At 33.0% G+C, this 18,559-nt stretch overlaps 1 protein-coding gene across 2 annotated transcripts in view; it reads left to right on the forward strand.

Annotated features, from left to right (window-relative positions):
• The window catches only part of LOC126979071 (unconventional myosin IC), a 71,236-nt gene that overhangs the window by 540 nt on the left and 52,137 nt on the right, over positions 1 to 18,559 (forward strand). Inside the window, exon 1 of one of the 2 annotated variants that reach the window (XM_050828277.1) lies at positions 8,021 to 8,284. The exons of the other annotated variant lie outside the window; for it this stretch is intronic. The gene's annotated coding sequence lies outside the window, so the exon portion shown is untranslated. Of the gene's footprint in view, positions 1 to 8,020; positions 8,285 to 18,559 lie in introns of those variants that run through there. 2 annotated transcript variants of the gene reach the window in all.

An 18,559-nucleotide genomic window follows, 5' to 3' on the forward strand; every position in this document is an offset into this window, starting at 1 on the left:
ATTTTATATAAGTATCCACGTAATTAGTTTTATGATTTACGTGAGTAAAACTACAAGCGAACAAAAATACTACTTCATACTCTCCACATTTGATATTCATATAATGAAGGTGTTAGTATTTGCGATTTAAAAATTAACTGTATATAATTATTTAAATGATAAGAAATGTAACCCTACTTGGGTAAGGTTTTACCTTCTTCTAGGTTTCTCTACCAGCTCGTGCTGCGTTCAGAATTTACGAATACTTTGTTTAATATCATTAGCCCAGTGACTTTACGGTCTGCAAATGTTTCCTCTAGCTACTGGAACGTTCCAATGAGCGGTATATTTGGTATTCCGTGCTAAGGGATTGTGTGAGTACATCACGAAGCTATTCACATTGCGGTTCACTGAAATCGTTGATTATTGATTACTAACTACTAACTTTGTAAACTCAATAAAGTAAACCTTTAAAAAGGTATGATATGCTTGTATTCCAAGAATACGGTTATTTAAAAAAAAAAAAAAAAAACAATTTAATTCACTGCGTTCTGGTAAAACAAACCTATTTTTGTCCTAGCTGTTGTAATACTATAGTGAACAGTAGGTGTTACTATACAGTACTTGATAACTAACTTATAAGGTGTTTTAAATTGTAGAAACATAAAAATGGCCAACAATCGCCCAAAATGCTAGCCAGTATCGCTGTTTTTGATACGGTCGTGGTATATATCAGAGCTGACATTGAACCTCGAAACAATTTTCTAACTCTTGACCTGATTCCTTCTAATTTATAAAAAAAATAATTGAAGGAATTAAGGTAATTTTTATTTAGATGGTAGTTGCACTTTGTGTAAATGAAATATTTTTTGATTTCAAAAATAAAATTCTGCACTGTAGTTGTTATTATATATATTTTTGTTTTTTATTACAATTATCACTGTTGTAATTTATTAGTCACATGTACTAATAATATTACACAAAATGTTACTTACTTACGTAGAATCACATTATATAATATATTACAAATCTTAACTCCTGACAAAATATGATAGCAAAGTTGGACATCATAAAATTTACAACACATTAACAAATTATTACTCTTTAAATTTCTAAAGGAGTCGCCTTATTTATTTCATTATGTTTCTTACAATTGGCTGTTTGCAATTATTATCAAAAGACGTAATGCTTATAGTTTTGTTCAAAAACTAACGGCCTTACAAATAAACTTGGTATAAAATTATAACTGATTATAAACTAAGAAAATGCAAAATGTTTACAATATCGTTGATAACACTGTCAATACAATGATAATTCTGATGTTTTCCGAATGACAAGCTGCCTTGCAAATAAACGCGGGAAACGTTATACGTCCGAACAAACCATTCGATTAAGCAAAATGTCTATTTGTAAACATTTTAAATATTCTTGGTTTATGCTTAGTTATACCTTTATGCCAATTTGATTTGTAAGGCCTTAAGAGTATTAATATAATGTATGGGTTTGCGTAAGACATGTAATTCTTTGATAAATAACTTATAATTATTACATGGAAGCAATAAACGTAATTGCATTATGCCTTTTAAGAGGTTGACAACATTCCAATTTTAGACTTCCTTTTCAAGGACTTTATCCTTGATAATAATTTAGTTATGATTAAACACGGAATAGGCTAGCACTAAGTTATATATTAAGTACCTTTGGTTTTGCAGACGTTTACTCTTTTATTTCTTTATTTATCTGAAATAAGTGCGAAATAAGCAGATGGTGTCGTTCCTCTTTATTCAAAGATTTTGAAGATTTTTTTTGTTAAATATTTAATTTGGTTTTCTAGAATTACAAATTAGACTTTATACCTATCATATACCTATAGGAATTTCAGCACTGTTCGAATAGGATCGATCAGTAGTAGGCGCAAAACCACAGAGTAAAACCATAGATGATATTGAAGATGTCATTTCTGCATTCTGATTGACATTATGAATCGAAAGAATCGAGTGATGAAATGGCTCGATGAATTCGCGTCTATTCGTTACTATCGATAGAAGTTTGTTTATTAATTTATGACTTTCACTGATATATACAGATTACAATATTTTTAGTTTATCATTTTATTGAGTCGTAAAGGTGAATTTATTATCAAATTGTTGTTGTAATCATTTTATGCCGTACAATTTTTATACTTTTGGCGGGAACTTCATTTAACTTGCAACAGATTTGGAAGGCAAGCCGGAAAAGTGAACATAACAAATTCTGGGTACACTTGATCCTTGGATAATTTATACGTCTCCATAGAGTCTCTTGCTGTTAGACAACCGATAAAAACAGGCCAGGAATATTAGTTACTAGGTGACCTGGCAAACGTTGTTTTGCCGTATAAATTATATATGTACCTAACCTTCCTTGAGCTTCAACGAATCTATTACAAAAGATTTCATTGAGATCGGTCGAATAGTTTAGGAGTTATTAGGGAACATACAAACATATATTGTCTTTTATATATATGATCTGTACATATCTATCAACATCCAAAGTTTACTCATCGTTCTCTCCACTTGATAGCTATTCTACATAATTCATGAAATCGTGAGATTTGAGGCATTTTCGCTAACGAGACGAGCAGGACGTTCAGCTGATGGTAATTGATACGCCAATGAAGTGCCGTTCAAGATTCTTGAAAAACCCAAAAATTCTGAAACGCACTACAATTGCTTACGTCACTGAGACATAAGATGTAAAGTCTTATTTGCCAAGTAATTTCACTAGTTACGGCGCCTTTCAGACTGAAACACAGTAATGTTTATACATTACTGCTTCACGGCAGAAATAGTCGCCGTTGTGGTACCCATAATCTAGCCGGCATCCTGTGCAAGGGACCCTCCGGTGGTTTCCATTCAAAAATATTTAAATTAATACTTTACATTGCTGAGAGAGTTTCTTGCGCCGCTTCTTCTGTCTCAGAGCGCCATTTGTTTCCGAAGCGGTAGTAGTATTTAGTAGTATAAGAAATGACATCAAAAAGAATTCTAAAGGAATCAATTTTGAGAAAATAAATGCCTTTTTATGCCTTTTTTTTTAATAATAACATTAAATATGTACCAAGGTAATTATTTTTTATTATTAAAAACATATTCAAAGTACTTTTTATTGAAAGGCACGATTTATTCTTACATAGTATGTGTGTCCATATTTATCCTGATAATCCGTATGGTTATGGTTTGTAAAGTTTAGTGAAGCCCTGTTCCACTGCGATTAAAGTGATCTATTGTGATAGCCAACTATAGCTGCTAAAATTGATTAGTAGTTATCCATAAGATCAAACAAAGTATCAAAGTATTATATTGTCATCGCTCCATGACACATATGCAAATTTTCAAGTTAATCGGACATCTTGAAATGGATAAAAACCAATTTAAAAAATTCTGTTTATACGTAGATACGTATATGTAAAGCGAAATTCAATAACATTAAGAATAGAATCCTCGATGACATTGTTTGACCAGCCATCACAACTAACCCCCGTTCGCAATTGACACCGGAACCAGCCATCACATCCCTCGCCAGTGCGACAGGAAATGACCTCCCCCATGTCTCCGCTACAAACGATGACATTGTTATTACATAATATATGTATATTGTACACTGGGTTCGTGTAATCTGCGTCATCTCTGCCAATGAGACCCAATTTTGACCAATTGGCGATTCTATTATACCGCTATAGATCCGTGCAGTTGGATAAACACTCACGTCGAAATTTGACCAATATTTTTGATGTCTGGATTGTAAATACGAGTCACAATTAGTGTAACAAATCCGCGCAATATTATAATATGCACAACTAATAAAGCAAGCCAATCACCCAGATATGACTATTGATACACCAAGATAGAAAACCTTTTGCTAGGAAGCAAGCAAAAATAATAAACACTCTTACTTTCAACATTATTTGCTTCTCCAATATAATATATTTGATTAGTCAATCAGTCAAATATACTTCCAACATTACTGTAACCATGACGGTCCTAACGCTGATATTTAGACATTGCTTGCAATTCTAATAAACGGCCGAAGAAGACTTCATTATTAATGCTCATCATTTAAATTCAAAGCATGCGTGTGTTAATCTTTATTCAACTTACAGTCTCTTTCAAGGGCAACGTCTCGAATCATTTAATTCGCTAAGGCGCTGCGCTGATGGCAGACTGCATGACCAATGACCACGTTTATCCAATGTTGACCGCGAACGCACGTTTTTTCTGACCGTGACCGCTTACCAACTATAACTCTAAGGATTTACGAAAATAGATTTAGATTAATGTTATATGCGATTTCGTTGATGAAACTGTTCAGTTTTAGAATACTATAAACACCAAGAACGGCTTATTTACCACATTTGTAGTAAAAACCTAAGATTGACATTATATTGTTTAAACAATTTGTTATGTTTTTGTAAAGTGATAACCCTCACTTTTAGGATAAATAAACAAATAAAATTTATAAAACAAAATTTCATGAACGACGCGGGACGCGAACCCACGACAGTATGAAGCCACAACCTGAGAGTTGAACAAAGCATACAAGGTTTTATGACTATACGTCACTCGAACGGTTAGCTCAGTTGGCAGAGCACGGGCACAAAACGCCAGAAGGTCGTGTGTTCGTGTACCACATTGTTCATAAAAACTTGTTTTTAAAATTTAATTTGTGTATTATATTGTTTGGAAATTAAAACTATATTTAGATACAAAGTCAAAAGAAAGCACCATTGTATAGAATACTGTACTCAATATTAATGAAATGAAATGAAGAAGTCTTAAAGAGAGAAGTCTTTGAGAAAGTCTCAATATTTGCGAATTGAAGATTGGCACCGATGGCGGACACAACCCAGTATTCAATTGCATATTTTAAAAATTAAAAACACAATTGATACTCGCCTTCAATTTTAACCTCGTTTGGCCTTTCGTTCTATCACTAGCAACCTGGCAACGATAAGCTGTAATCTATACAATGTTGAATACTAATCGTATCATCCAGTCATTGTCTGAAGACTACCATGTGCTTATTAAAACAATGTTATTGAAATATAATATAATGTTTATATAAGGTCTCGTATAGCAGTATTTTGCAACACTTCCTATAATAAAATTAACCGCGTTAGCAGTAAAAAATAAGGTACTCAAAATTACACTTAATGAATATCAAAGTTTTACTAGATATCAGCTCCTAAAAAAAAAAACTAATAAAATTGTCTCAAAAATATTGTTTAAATGGACTTTATCCCTGTTGGAAATTAAACTCATTAGTTTCGATCTTCGAGATTCTTCGACGAGAGCTAGCTGACGTAATGTAGTTAAAATATAGAAGAGAATCCTGCCATTTTACTTAACTGTTTGTATGTTAAATTCAAATTCATTTCTTTTTATTCAAAACAGGATATGATATCATTTATAGAAAGTCAAAAACGACTACCCATTAGAAAAAGTATACCTCAGACCTGAGAAGAACGGGCGCATGAAACTCAGCGAGCTTCTATTTTTTCATAAAAAATATGGTTACAAACTTAAAATCGTACAAACTTATTATTTTAATAGCGTGAGGGCGTTCGCTCCATTCCCAATCTGTGGTATCATTAAGAAAGTCATTTATGTCATAATAACCTTTATCACACAAAGTTTCTTAACAATTCTTTTGAACTTCGTCATACATTTGTTTTAAACATTTTCTAGGATCTTGTAGTAAAAATTAACATAATGGTTCTGACAGTTTCTAGCAAATTGATCTATGTGCCTATGTACATACATAACATTATCAAGCATATATTGAGAAGCAACAGGTACTTACATCTAAGATGTTTATTTCTTCAATTTTTTTTTGCTCTAAATGATTATTTAGAACCTAGGGGGCTCTTGTGCAGCACAAAGATTGTATAAATAGCGGCAGCGTTGCCATTATTAAACATTCGTTTATTAGTGTTAATCGAGTACACGATGCAAGATAGAATAGTGATAGTATTTACTTAATATAGTATGTACAGACATACACAACGTAGTTTCTTTTCACTTTGTTTTTTTCTGTAAGGTTAGAGAGATCATTTATATAGAATAACTATGGAAGAGAAACGGTCCAAAAATAGACCCTTGTGGTACCCCCATACTGAGAGGTGTTAGTTCAATAATATAAAACTAAGTATATACCTAGTAGTGTATAGTTTAGACTTTTGTAAGGACCTACCCACTCAAAACAGGGCTGCATAGAAAAACTGTGGGCCACGTGTAGTCCACGTCAGTAGTGAAACTTCACAAATTTTTATTTTTTTGTTTTTTTTAATAGAAATTATGTTTATCCACATATCAATACAGTAATGTTCTTTTTGTTTATTGCACTGTTCGACACGATAAAGAATAATTACTATTATTTATATAAGCAATACAAATAAAATCTATCTATATATATAAAAATGAATTGTTGTTCGTTAGTCTCGCTAAAACTCGAGAATTATTTGTGGAAGTCCAGAGAAGGTTTAAAAGGTGAATAAATAGGAAAAGGCTGCTAAATTAAATAAAAACAACAAATTTGTTTTTCCTTTGATGTGTCCAAACATAATTTCTATGAGAGAATTTATTGACGCACGGTTTGACAGTTCTGCTGTGAAACAATTTCATTACGACAGCAGGGTGCATATTTTACGAAGTTATTTTGGATATTATGATATATTATTGACAAATTCATGTAAAAAATTATTTTATTTATTATATACAGAACAACGTCTGTCGGGTCAGCTAGTTATAAATAAGTATAATATATTTATTTCATATAATATTATCAATTGTATTTACAACAATCAAATTATTATCATATTATATATAATTTGTTATATTTTAATCTATTTGGCCATTAGGCCAAATAAAAAGAGAAGAAAAAAAGTTATTAAGGAATTTTTCTCCATCCCCAAAAATGCCCAACGTGCCTTAAGAGGTTCTCACTTAAAAAATAATATTACGGTGGATGGACCAGATTACTTGATACTTATAATAAACGATTTAGCTATTCCTAGGTCTTAGACATAATTGTCCAAAATTAGAGATAACTTGCATGTCAGAAAACTAAAAAGCTTGGTAATTAATTTTAAGGCTATGTAATTATTGAAGACTATTTAAAAATGTATAAATGGCTCCTTTGCACAGGATGCCGGGTTGATTATGGGTACCACAACGGCGCCTTTTTCTGCCGTAAAGCAGTAATGTGTAAGCATTATTGTGTTTGGTCTGAATAGCGCCGTAGCTAGTGAAATTGCTGGGAAAATGAGACTTAACATCTTATGTCTCAAGGTGATGAGCGCAATTGTAGTGCTCCTTAGCAATTTTTTGGTTTTTCAATAATCCTGAGCTGTACTGCATTGAAAAAGGACAGGGCGTATCAATTACCATCAAATCAACGTCCTGCTCGTCTCGTCCCTTATTTTCATAAAATAAATAAATAAACGCATTTTCTTTAAACTTAACTATTTCGTCAAGCTAATAAATTGAGATACACTCTTCTTAAAGGCGCCTTTAAGAAAAGTGTATCTCATTCACAACGCTCCTGTGATTCCTCTGGTGTTTCAAGATAATGTGGGCGGCGGTGATCACTTCATGAGGCCCCGCTCGTTTGCCCTCCTCTTCCATTAATTTTTTTTTTATATTAATAATATGTACACGGTGTACATCTGCTATCACCGTCATGTATTATGTCATGTTAATTAATCAAATATTTTGTAAATAAAATATAAGTTTTCATTGTTTATTTTATGTCTAATTTTATTTTTTTCACTAAGATACCTTGGTATTTATGCTAGTCATACTTCGCTTTTTATAATTAACTTTGTGAGTGTTTCGTATAAACCCATTTTTGTTTTGGTACGAAAAGTTGGTGTGATATGAAACACGTGTTCGATTCGCACATCAACGGTTTCAGTTATTGTTTAGTCTGCGTAACTTTAAGTTATAAGGAACTTGAAAGTTAACGTATTGTACGTGGGCTCAAATGATACCACATTTGTGCGCCAGTTTGCCGCCAACGCTCGAAAAGGTTTCATGTCGAACGCGTTGGCTGAATAACATTACCAAAGTCCGTTTCGATAATAAAAACGTTAGTTTGTTTTTTAAAGTAACAAACGCGGGAACTGTGACATTTCTCTGTTTCTGACATTTAATTTGATAAACTTTTTAATAGATTGAAAGTGAAAGATAATTTTTTAAGTGATGCATTGCCGGCATGTGCATTGCCGAATGTAGTGGTATTTTAATCGTGTTTTGGCCAGAGTAAGGTGAGTCGAATGAAGTTCATTGCCTCTATTTAAAACAAGTTTTTGACATCTTTCGAAAAATAAAACTTTTTGTAATTCGGACTTTATTTTATATATTTATAAGGTTTTTATTAACATTTTATAGGAAAATAATGAATGGGTATACATAAGGTTTTTTCTATGGATGTTACATGTAAGGTGTATGTAACCTAAAGTTCCTTAAATCACCTGCCTGTTCATTAGTCATACATAACCGGTTTTAATTGATGCACATTAACTATATTCCTAATGATTGTCAATGCAGACGCTACTAGTTAGGTGGGTCCATTACTGCTACTATTTATAGATCTGTTTTTTTTATTTCTCCATACAGCCTTGTGAAGACGATGGAAAGGTTACACCATTCTATTTTCGTATAAAGTATACTTTTATTATGCGCCCATGCAGTCTTTTGAGCATATTGCCGAGTAGTCCATTAGGTATATGGTATGATATGACATAATATTTTATGAAGCAAGTGATGTTGCTAAATATCTGCCATATACTGATTTATTAGAAAAAAAAATTCCCAAAATAAATTGATAAAGTTTATAACGTGGAAATAATATCTGTCATGTGTTATAAATTCTGTAAAGTTAGCGTAACATAAAAATTAAGAATTTGTTAATTCAATCCTCCAATAGCACACTGTTTACGCTTGTAAAAGGTTCCTTTCCCGTGGAAATTTCCCATAGTAACAGTTCATGTCAGTTTTGTTAACTTTTATCGGGAAGTGACTTTATAAAATAGTACGCATATTACCCATGTCATAAAAAAACCGTGTTTAAAACCGTGTTATATATTAAACAGTTATTATTTTTATTTCACTAATATATTTCGAAATATTTTTTTGTAAAATTATTATGATAGCTAGGGAAGCCGTCTAATATTCGGTTTTATCTCTCAGATAATACCTTCCTAGATCGGCCGTACGGCACACTATTCAGGAAGGTGACCGTGCCGTGCCGTACGGCACACTATTTCCTCCCCAAGTTCTGACCCTTATTATGTTTATAAAATGGTTTATTTTACATGGTCTTATAGCTTGTTTCAATAGCTTTCAGATACATTCACTCAAATTATAAGCAATCTTATAATACACGTAAAATAGTACGCATTGACAGAACGCTGCGCGAGCGCCAAAATCGCGCCGATCTGAGGCCTACCGCGCCATCAGAGTTTTCCGGAACGTTAAGGTTAATATTTATTTTTGTAAAGTATGTCATATAAAAAGCGCTACCAAACCGTTTTATCCGCGTACTCTGGCGTAGTTAGTGATAGGCACGTAAAATAATGCCCTACAAAATTCTCCGGAATGCCTATTTCTTGTATTATGCAATAATAGATATTTTATGATAAAAAAACTCGTATGCTCAATGCACATTTAGTGTTTGATAAACAAGTTGCGACGAAAGGAACAACCGGGTAGGTCGAGTTAAATAATATTTTAGTCTGTTTATCTAGCAATGTGTTGCGGTTTCGAAGCTCGCTTAGACTATGACCATTTTCCCATGACCGGGTAACACCCAGCAGCCACAGAAGGAGAAAGGAAGGCATTTATTTTCTGTCATTTCTAACACTACCACCGCTTTGGAACCAAATGACGCTCTGAGAGAGAAGAAACCGCGCAAGAAACTTGATTCTTTTTTTTGCGCTCTTTTTAATTAAATATACAATATTGTACTATTATTGTATTTGCTATAAAATAATCATAATCTAGTCCCAGGCTGTCCGATCACTTAGGTATTCTGTGGAGTAGAAGGATTTACGACGGAGCCATTTTTTAATAAAACATTTAAATTTATTTCTATATAGTGTGTCTATTAATTTTAAAAGTAAAAGAACGCCATACACCAAAATTGTAACAATGAGCTAACATTGCAATTTTATTTTACATTGTCTTAATTTTTATTGTTTTTTTTTTATCATAGCGCTATAATTATTACATACTCTGTCAAACTATCTGTTTTTGAGACCGCCCGTTGCCGGACGGACAGGCCAGCCGTAGAGTTGTAGATATAGAGATCCCGTTTTCTTTTTATGCAAAAGGAGAACGAACGAGCGTACGGGTCACCTGGTGTTAAGAGATCACCGCCACCCACATTCTCTTGCAACACCAGAGGAATCACAGGAGCGTTGCCGTTAAATAAGGTGTAAACGCTTTTTTTGAAGGTACCAGTATCTTCCCGGAAACACCGCACAAGGAAGCTCATTACCACAGCTTTGTAGTACGTTGGAGAAAGCTCCTTGAAAACCGCACCGTGGAGGACCGCCACACATCCAGATGGTGGCGATGATAGCCGTTGGTTATGGTTCGAGTTCGGAACTTTAAAAATATCAAAGGACAAAGTTCCAATTGCAGTTTCGGCTTCAATTTACTTATAAGCGGCGTATCACATAGAGAGCTAAAGATATATTCGAACGAAATAGGCGAACGAATAATACATTTCTTTTTTATTTAAATAGATAGTCAAACAACAAAGTGTGCAAACTATCTGAATCTGACCTCCTTACTAAATTTGGGCTGAACGCAATAAGCAGCCTTGCCTATAATAAGTAGCCTTGATGTGTCAAAATCATCAGAACGATCAGACGAAAGTGTATCACCTACCTAACGAAGACCTTGCCATTTAGACTTTCATCTAATATCTTCACTATATTACTAGTCGTAGTACATCGTCCTCGTCGACCATAGTTAATAGCGGGAAAAAAATGTAGCCAAGATGAGGTTGGGTCACGTAGGCTACAATTTATCCCGCTCATATTGTGACCCCACCTCATGTTAATATTCATAGAATATTTGAATTAAAGCTATTTATGAATTCTTAATTCAAATTTTGTAGACATTTTTGGATTCAGTATTGTTTGTAGAACCCGCATCAAGTACTCATTAAATGTTCAATGTACAGTTTTAATTTTGTTACGATTTCATAATAGCAGTATATTATAATTAAACGTAACGCAATTATTTAAATAAAATAGTTTTATATCATATGACACGTACAAGATGATACTAGATGCGAAAAAAAAGCCTTCATTAGTTCGCGTATTGAAATAACATCTTATAATGCTTATAATTTCTACGTAAGAATTAACGATTATTTTACAACAATGGCAATGAATGACACGGTAAAATATTGTAGAAATTGTTTTTTTAAAGAGCGCAAAAAAGAATACTGAGAGGGATTATTGCTCCGTTTCTTCTCTCCCAGAGCAGCGGTATTTTTGATAATTGATGTGAATTTATTTGATTAAAAAAAGTATTTTACAGGCATCAAATTTGAGTAAATCAATGCCTTTTATTTCTTTTATCTACCACCACTACGAAAAAACTGAGTTACAATAAGCCGAAGAGGCAAATAACTTATTGCCACTTTTTCATAGCTAATCAATTATTTATAGTTTATGCTTCAGTATTTTATACATCATATTTGTATATGGTAGTGGTAGGTTTATTAAATGTACATTTTATAAAACTCGATCAGTTACCTTGAATTAAATTTAGATTAGTGTAGGTACATAAGTCGTAACGAAATAAAAATAACGGGTTGCGCTCCGGGTGTGCCGGCAGAAAAAAAAACTTGAACATTAACTTTGTGCATTTTATTTATTTATTTATTTATTTAAAACATCACAAAATCCACAGAATTTAAATTAGGTTATAATAATACTATTTTGTAGAACTTACATATAATAACGGATTTACAATATTTATAATTTTGGAATGGTTAGGGAGCTATTTCGCACGAATTGCTTTATTTATCAGTACAAAATTACTAGCTATACAATATTCGGTAATAATTGCGCTATCGTACACAAAAATGACAATTTATATTACACAAATGATTTAAGTTTTCTTTAGTGTTAATTCCGCCAATATTTGTTTTTAAAACAATTCGACACGTGTTCTCTTGCTAGATTTTGGCGAGACAACACGTCCTGAGGATGCCTCGTGTAGAGGCGAAGCACGTGTCGAATTGTTTTAAAAACAAATATTGGCGGAATTAACACTAAAGAAAACTTAAATCATTTGTATAATTATGGATTTCCACAAAGTAACGCCTAATTCAAAAAAATTATATTACATACAAATGTTTTACACTTCAGAACTATTGCAATTATTTTACATTTAAAAATCTCTTAGAAAAAATAACTTATATCCATAATTTCAACGACTGCCTTACGAATTTTCGATCAGGTCACGTGTGCTGACGCAAGTTAAACATTTTATACCCATCCCAAAAAACGTGCTCAACGCCTCTAAAGAAGTTTTCAATTCCATAAATCATTTTTTATTTTCGTCACATTTCTTAATAATTTGAGCTGTACTGTCTTACCCTCATTGAGATAATCCCAAATAGAATGATAATTAGGTAATGTAATTTTTTCACTTTTGGAGATTAACGACGCACACAAAGGCAAATGCTCACATCTATTCAGTCAATACTTTATTTAAATACCTTGACAATACTCTACGGTGATTAATTTTCAATATAATTAACATTAACAACATTGATTTAATACTGTCCTAGAACTTCCTCAAAGCGATACGAGTACCAACAAGGGCTGAATCATGTTTATGTGTGAACAGTAAATATTTGATCAGTGATGTCATTCTACGGTACTCTATTGTCTATTATAATTGCTACAAACGCTGATTGTTTTGAGATGTTTAACTGCCCTTAATAATCCTCTAAATTACCTATTTACGTACCTCAACTCATACCAAGTATTTTTATTATAAACGTATATGCTTTTACAACATGATATATAATATACTAGTGGATCCGACAGTCGTAGTCCTGTACACACGTCTTAAATTTGAAAAAATCGGTCCAGCCGTTAAGAGAAGTTCACTAACATACACATGAGCAGGAGAATTATATTATATGGACGGAATTGAGAATCTAAACCAATCTTAAATTCACTGGAACACACAAAAAAATCGTCGAAATCGGTCTAGCCGTTTAGGAGGTAGTTCAATTGTGAATCTAAACCATTCTCGAATCAATCAATCTGGAGCTCAGTTACAACAGACGCACAAAAGAAATATATACATTAAGACTAGCTGACCCAACAAACGTTGTATTGCCGATATTAAAATCGCGATACAAAAGTAACTAGCGGCGAACATTTCGCCTCTATTTTCATCAACGCACACACATTAAAATAAAGAAGCGACTGACATATCACGAGTGTAAGACGTATCTGTCATGCACACTAAAGTAATAAACCTGGCCTGTTGCCATGCGTCGCCTAACAAGAGGCTTTATCGAGACGTATAAATTATAAATGGCCACGAAATTTAAAAGTGACAAAAAAATGGTTTATTATGATCGTCTGACATTACCCGACATGTTTGGGCAGTTTAAATTCACATTTCACATGAAAATAAGAGACCAGACGAGCAGGACGTCCAACTGATGGTAATTGATACAACCTGCCCATTACAATGCAGTGCCGCTCAGGATTCTTGAAAAACCCAAAAATTTTGAGCAGCACTACAATCGCGCTCGTCACCTTGCGACATAAGATGTTAAGTCTCATTTGCCCAGTAATTTCACTAGCTTCGGCGCCCTTGAGACCGAAACACTGTAATGTTTACACATTACTGCTTCACGGCAGAAATAGGCGCCATTGTGGTACCCACAATCTAGCCGGCTTCCTGTCCAAAGGAGCCTCCCACTGGTTCTGGTTCTTAACAGGTTATGACAATACAAAAATGCAATTTCGTTTTATACAGATGAGCGCGCGGTACTGAGCAATTGAGCGCAGTTATATTGGATTATTTAGTTTTTGTTTGTTTAACAATTATTAATGTTTTTTTTTCCATATAATGCCCTAAAATCTTGAAAATTAAATTTCCTATACAATGACTTAAATATTATTCCAAAATAAATATTCAGTACGGAGCTAGCTCGACATCCCTACTCTATATTATAAATGTGAATGTAAGTTTGTTTGTTACGTTTTTACACTGGAGTTACTGGACCGATTTTGATGAAATTTGGCACAGCGATAGACTAGAGCTTAGGAAAGGACATATGCTACATTTTATCCCGAAAAAATTTACGGTTCCCATGGAATTTGTGAAAAACTTCACGTCAATGAGCTATTACTATACCAATAGGAGGTTTAGTTTACCACAGCAATCTTCCTCGAAATAAGATTCATATTAATATATTGGAGCGAAAACGGGAACCGGAACTGGAATAGGACATAAGATAATCTTTAATTCCAAACTTGCTTATTATTTTTAAAAACCCTTTATCTACGCAGACGAAGTCGCGGGCATCAACTAGTAAGAAAACAAAATTAAAACTCTGAGCGTGCTAAGAGTCAGTGAATTCGGATTTTTTTTTCACATGAGATATTATGTTTATTTAATATCCTACAGAATCAGTCAAATTGTAAAACTCTGAAACGATTATGCGATCCCGAAAAAAAAGTACAAAAAGGATTCTGTGGTTTTTATGAAACCACGGTAAAAGTGAAACTTTTTTTCACTTTTACCTTTTTTTCACATTTACTAAAAATTTTTGGAATAATTTTCCATTAAGGGTATATAAATCGCTTTATTGTTAATATTTAAATCAATTTTAGCTTATTAATCAAAAGTTTTCACATTATAGACATTTAACTAAAAATTTAAATAATATTCTATTGAGGGTATACACTGGATAATACCATAAGGATATACATAGTATAATGGGACAAATGAGTAATAGTCTATACACTACACGGTCAGCTGCTGCGAACTATAGGCGCCGACCGACCGTCACTCGACATGCAACACACAGACGAAAAAGTTTGAGACGATGTAATAAAAGTTTCACTTTAAAATATGAAAATATTTTACTTTCATTTCAATAATAATTGACACTTATCGGCACGGTTGAAGCGACGGGTAAAACCTAGTATTATATATATATATATATTATAATACTAGGTTTTATCATGTGCTATAGCACATAATAATTATATTATTACGTACTGACAATTTGTTATGTTTTTAAAGTGTTAACCCTCACTTCTAGGATTAATATACAAATAATATTTAAAAAACAAAATTTTATGAACCATGTGGGACTCTGAACTGTGCTTTGTTCAACTCTCAGATTGTGGCTACATGATGAGCATACAAGCATACAAGGTTTTATGAGGATACGTCACTCGAACTTAGTTAGCTCAGTTGGTTAGAGCACCGGCACGGAACGCCGGAGGTCGCGGGTTCGAGTCCCGCATCGTTCATAAAATTTTGTTTTTCAAATTTTATTTGTGTATTACGTATAATGATAATTCAATTTATTATAACGTCCACAACTTATCGATATTAAGTTAAATAGGACACTTACTTTATCTTATATATTATTTTTATCATTCGGTACGTCAAATATATATCGCTGATGATGTAACTATGTGTTACTGTAGTACTGGATCCAATGTGCTTACCTTATTCCATTGCAAATGTGATCAATTATAGGTAAAATATGAACCCACGAACTAGTTTCGAACCGAATTCGTTAATTGCTGGGTGGTAGATTTTGGCGTCCAATAAGTGATTTTAAATCCTATTTTGAATAAAAATATTTGAATTTTGAATTTTGCTCATGTTTTGATAGTTGTTAATATATATGGGACCATTGTAACGGAAACAATGAAATGAAAATATAAGAAGTAGTGTAATTTTTGTAGGTACTACTGATTAAAATTTAATATTTAAAAAAAAATAAGCTTTTTACCCTACTAAGTGTATATAAAGGAATTTTGTTTTAATTTTTTATTTAGTATTTCTATTACTATTTAATACTTATTTTTAAATCAAAGTAAAATAATATTAACTGATAAATAAGTAATTTTAATTATATGTTCCGATTCATGCAATTAACAATTAAAAACAGGTATATACAATGATTTTATCTTAAATTTATTAAGAATATCAGTAACTGATTTTTCGAACATATCTTTAAAAATATCGATTTTATCGTGAATAGTCATATCACCTTTTTTATTTGTATTTTAATAATGAATATTAGAAAAAAAATTCCGGTTGAAAAATAACAATTCCTTAAAAAAATTAGAGTGATTAAATTAGGGCAATTTGAAGGGGAATCCTAAAAAAAATGAGGTAGAATAGTTTTCGGTACTCATGCGCCAATTCCTCCTGGACTAATACTTGTCCACCGAATTGTAACACATCGAAAATAATTTCGAAACGATTATTTCGCAGTTGTGAACAACGACGCATGATAAATTAAAATCGAGTATCAGGTTACAATGGCGAACATTTAGCCATTATTCTGTCACGTTTTCACGACTTTGATAACACGCGGACGATGTTCAGCACGTCGGTAAGATATATTGTAATACTTCGATCAAATAAACTAAACAAACTAACTAACTAACAAATAAAATAGAACTACATGCATACATATAATCACGCCTCTTTCCCGTAGGGGTAGGCAGAGACCACTTCTTTCCACTTGCTACGATCCCTACATACTCGTTTCGCTTCGTCCACTTTCATTATTCCTTTCATACATGCTCTTCGGTTTAGGGTACTCTTGACCTGGCCTTTTTCCAAGACGTCCCAGATTTGATCTTGAAACGTCCGCCTAGGTCTTCCCCTACTAACACTTTCATTCACACTGGCCTTATACACTTTCTTCGTCAATTGTTCTTCATTCATTCTCTCGACATGTCCAAACCATCCCAGCAAAATAGAACTAAAACTATTAAAGTTACTGAACATAATTAGATAACTACTGACAACTATGCGAATAATATTTTGTACATCGATCCTGCACAAGATAATAACAAACAATTTAATAATTTAGTTTGCGAGTAAGTATTGAAATTCGAAAAAGGATCCGTGGCACAGATTACTAGTATGTAGTACTTTACCTTGTTGTACTTTACCAGTGGGAGGCTCCTTTGCACCGGATGCCGGCTAGATTATGGGTACCACAACGGCGCCTATTCCTACCGCGAAGCAGTAATGTGCAAGCATTACTGTGTTTCGGTCTGAAGGGCGCCGTAGCTAGTGAAATAACTGGTCAAATGAGACTTGATGTCTTATGTCTCAAGGTGACGAGCGCAATTATTATTATAGTGCCGCTCAGAATTTTTGTGTTACGGCACTGCATTGTAATGGGCAGGGTGTATCAATTACCATCAGCTGAACGTCCTGCTCGTCTCGTCACCTATTTTCATTAAAAAAATGTAGCATCCTTAGGATTGATAGTGAACTAAAGCGTCCGGGAACTAGTTCGTCTTTGGGAGCGGTCTTTCCAACTAGTTAATATAATATAATAATATAATATTGACACACTTTTTACACATATTATCTTGCCCCAAGTTAAGCATATATAGCCTGTGATATGGGTTACAAGACAATGATATATTTAATACAATATACTTTACTTAAACATACATATATTCATATAAACATACATAAATACATTAAAACATCCATGACTCGGAAACAAACTAGTTAGTTCGCGACCACACAAGACTATTTAGTTATGGTCACTAGTTTAGACAAAGGTACTCTGTGGTATGGTCGAAGCACAGCCAACGTACGGATGCTATCGCTCCACAGAATATGTTCAAAATCACACATCTAGGACCAATAAATGTCCGAGTTTCTTATTGATTTTCGATAAATAATATTTTTTTATATTGAAATTGTGGATTGTTAGCTAAGAATTTGCCGTTTATTTATTTGTATTAATAATAATGAAATAGCGCTAATTCAATGACTCTCCCAGTTGGTCGCATTGACTTTGCTTCGTTTTTTAAGCTTTGTAAGTTGAACCTTATGTTAAAGCGGGAAGGTATAATTTGCAGTCATAGATGTTTAAAATCCTGATACGAATTTTTTCTATGAAATGTATATCTAGTGTTATATGAGGGCAGATATCGATGCTATCAATGATATCGTTGCTGAACCTACTACGAGTGGACTCCATCCGTGTAGATTAAAAAAAAAACTATTTTGACAGGATTTTATGTATTTTAATTTTTACTATATCCTACCTCGTCTACTACTCTTCTTTCTATGTGTTAAGAAGAAAAGCAAACCACTTTCCTTAATACTTTATTTTAATCAAATTTAAGTTGTGTTTATACCCACATAATTATGTTTGAATGAATCCCGAATTACAAATTTGAATATTTTATCACCTTAGCGTAGTAAAGTCAATATTTTTTTTCATTAGGCACCCTCACGTTGGTACGCCCATTTCTTAAAATATA

Source organism: Leptidea sinapis, chromosome 3 (assembly GCF_905404315.1).
Source record: "Leptidea sinapis chromosome 3, ilLepSina1.1, whole genome shotgun sequence".
In the NCBI taxonomy this organism is placed as follows: Eukaryota; Metazoa; Arthropoda; class Insecta; order Lepidoptera; family Pieridae; genus Leptidea; species Leptidea sinapis.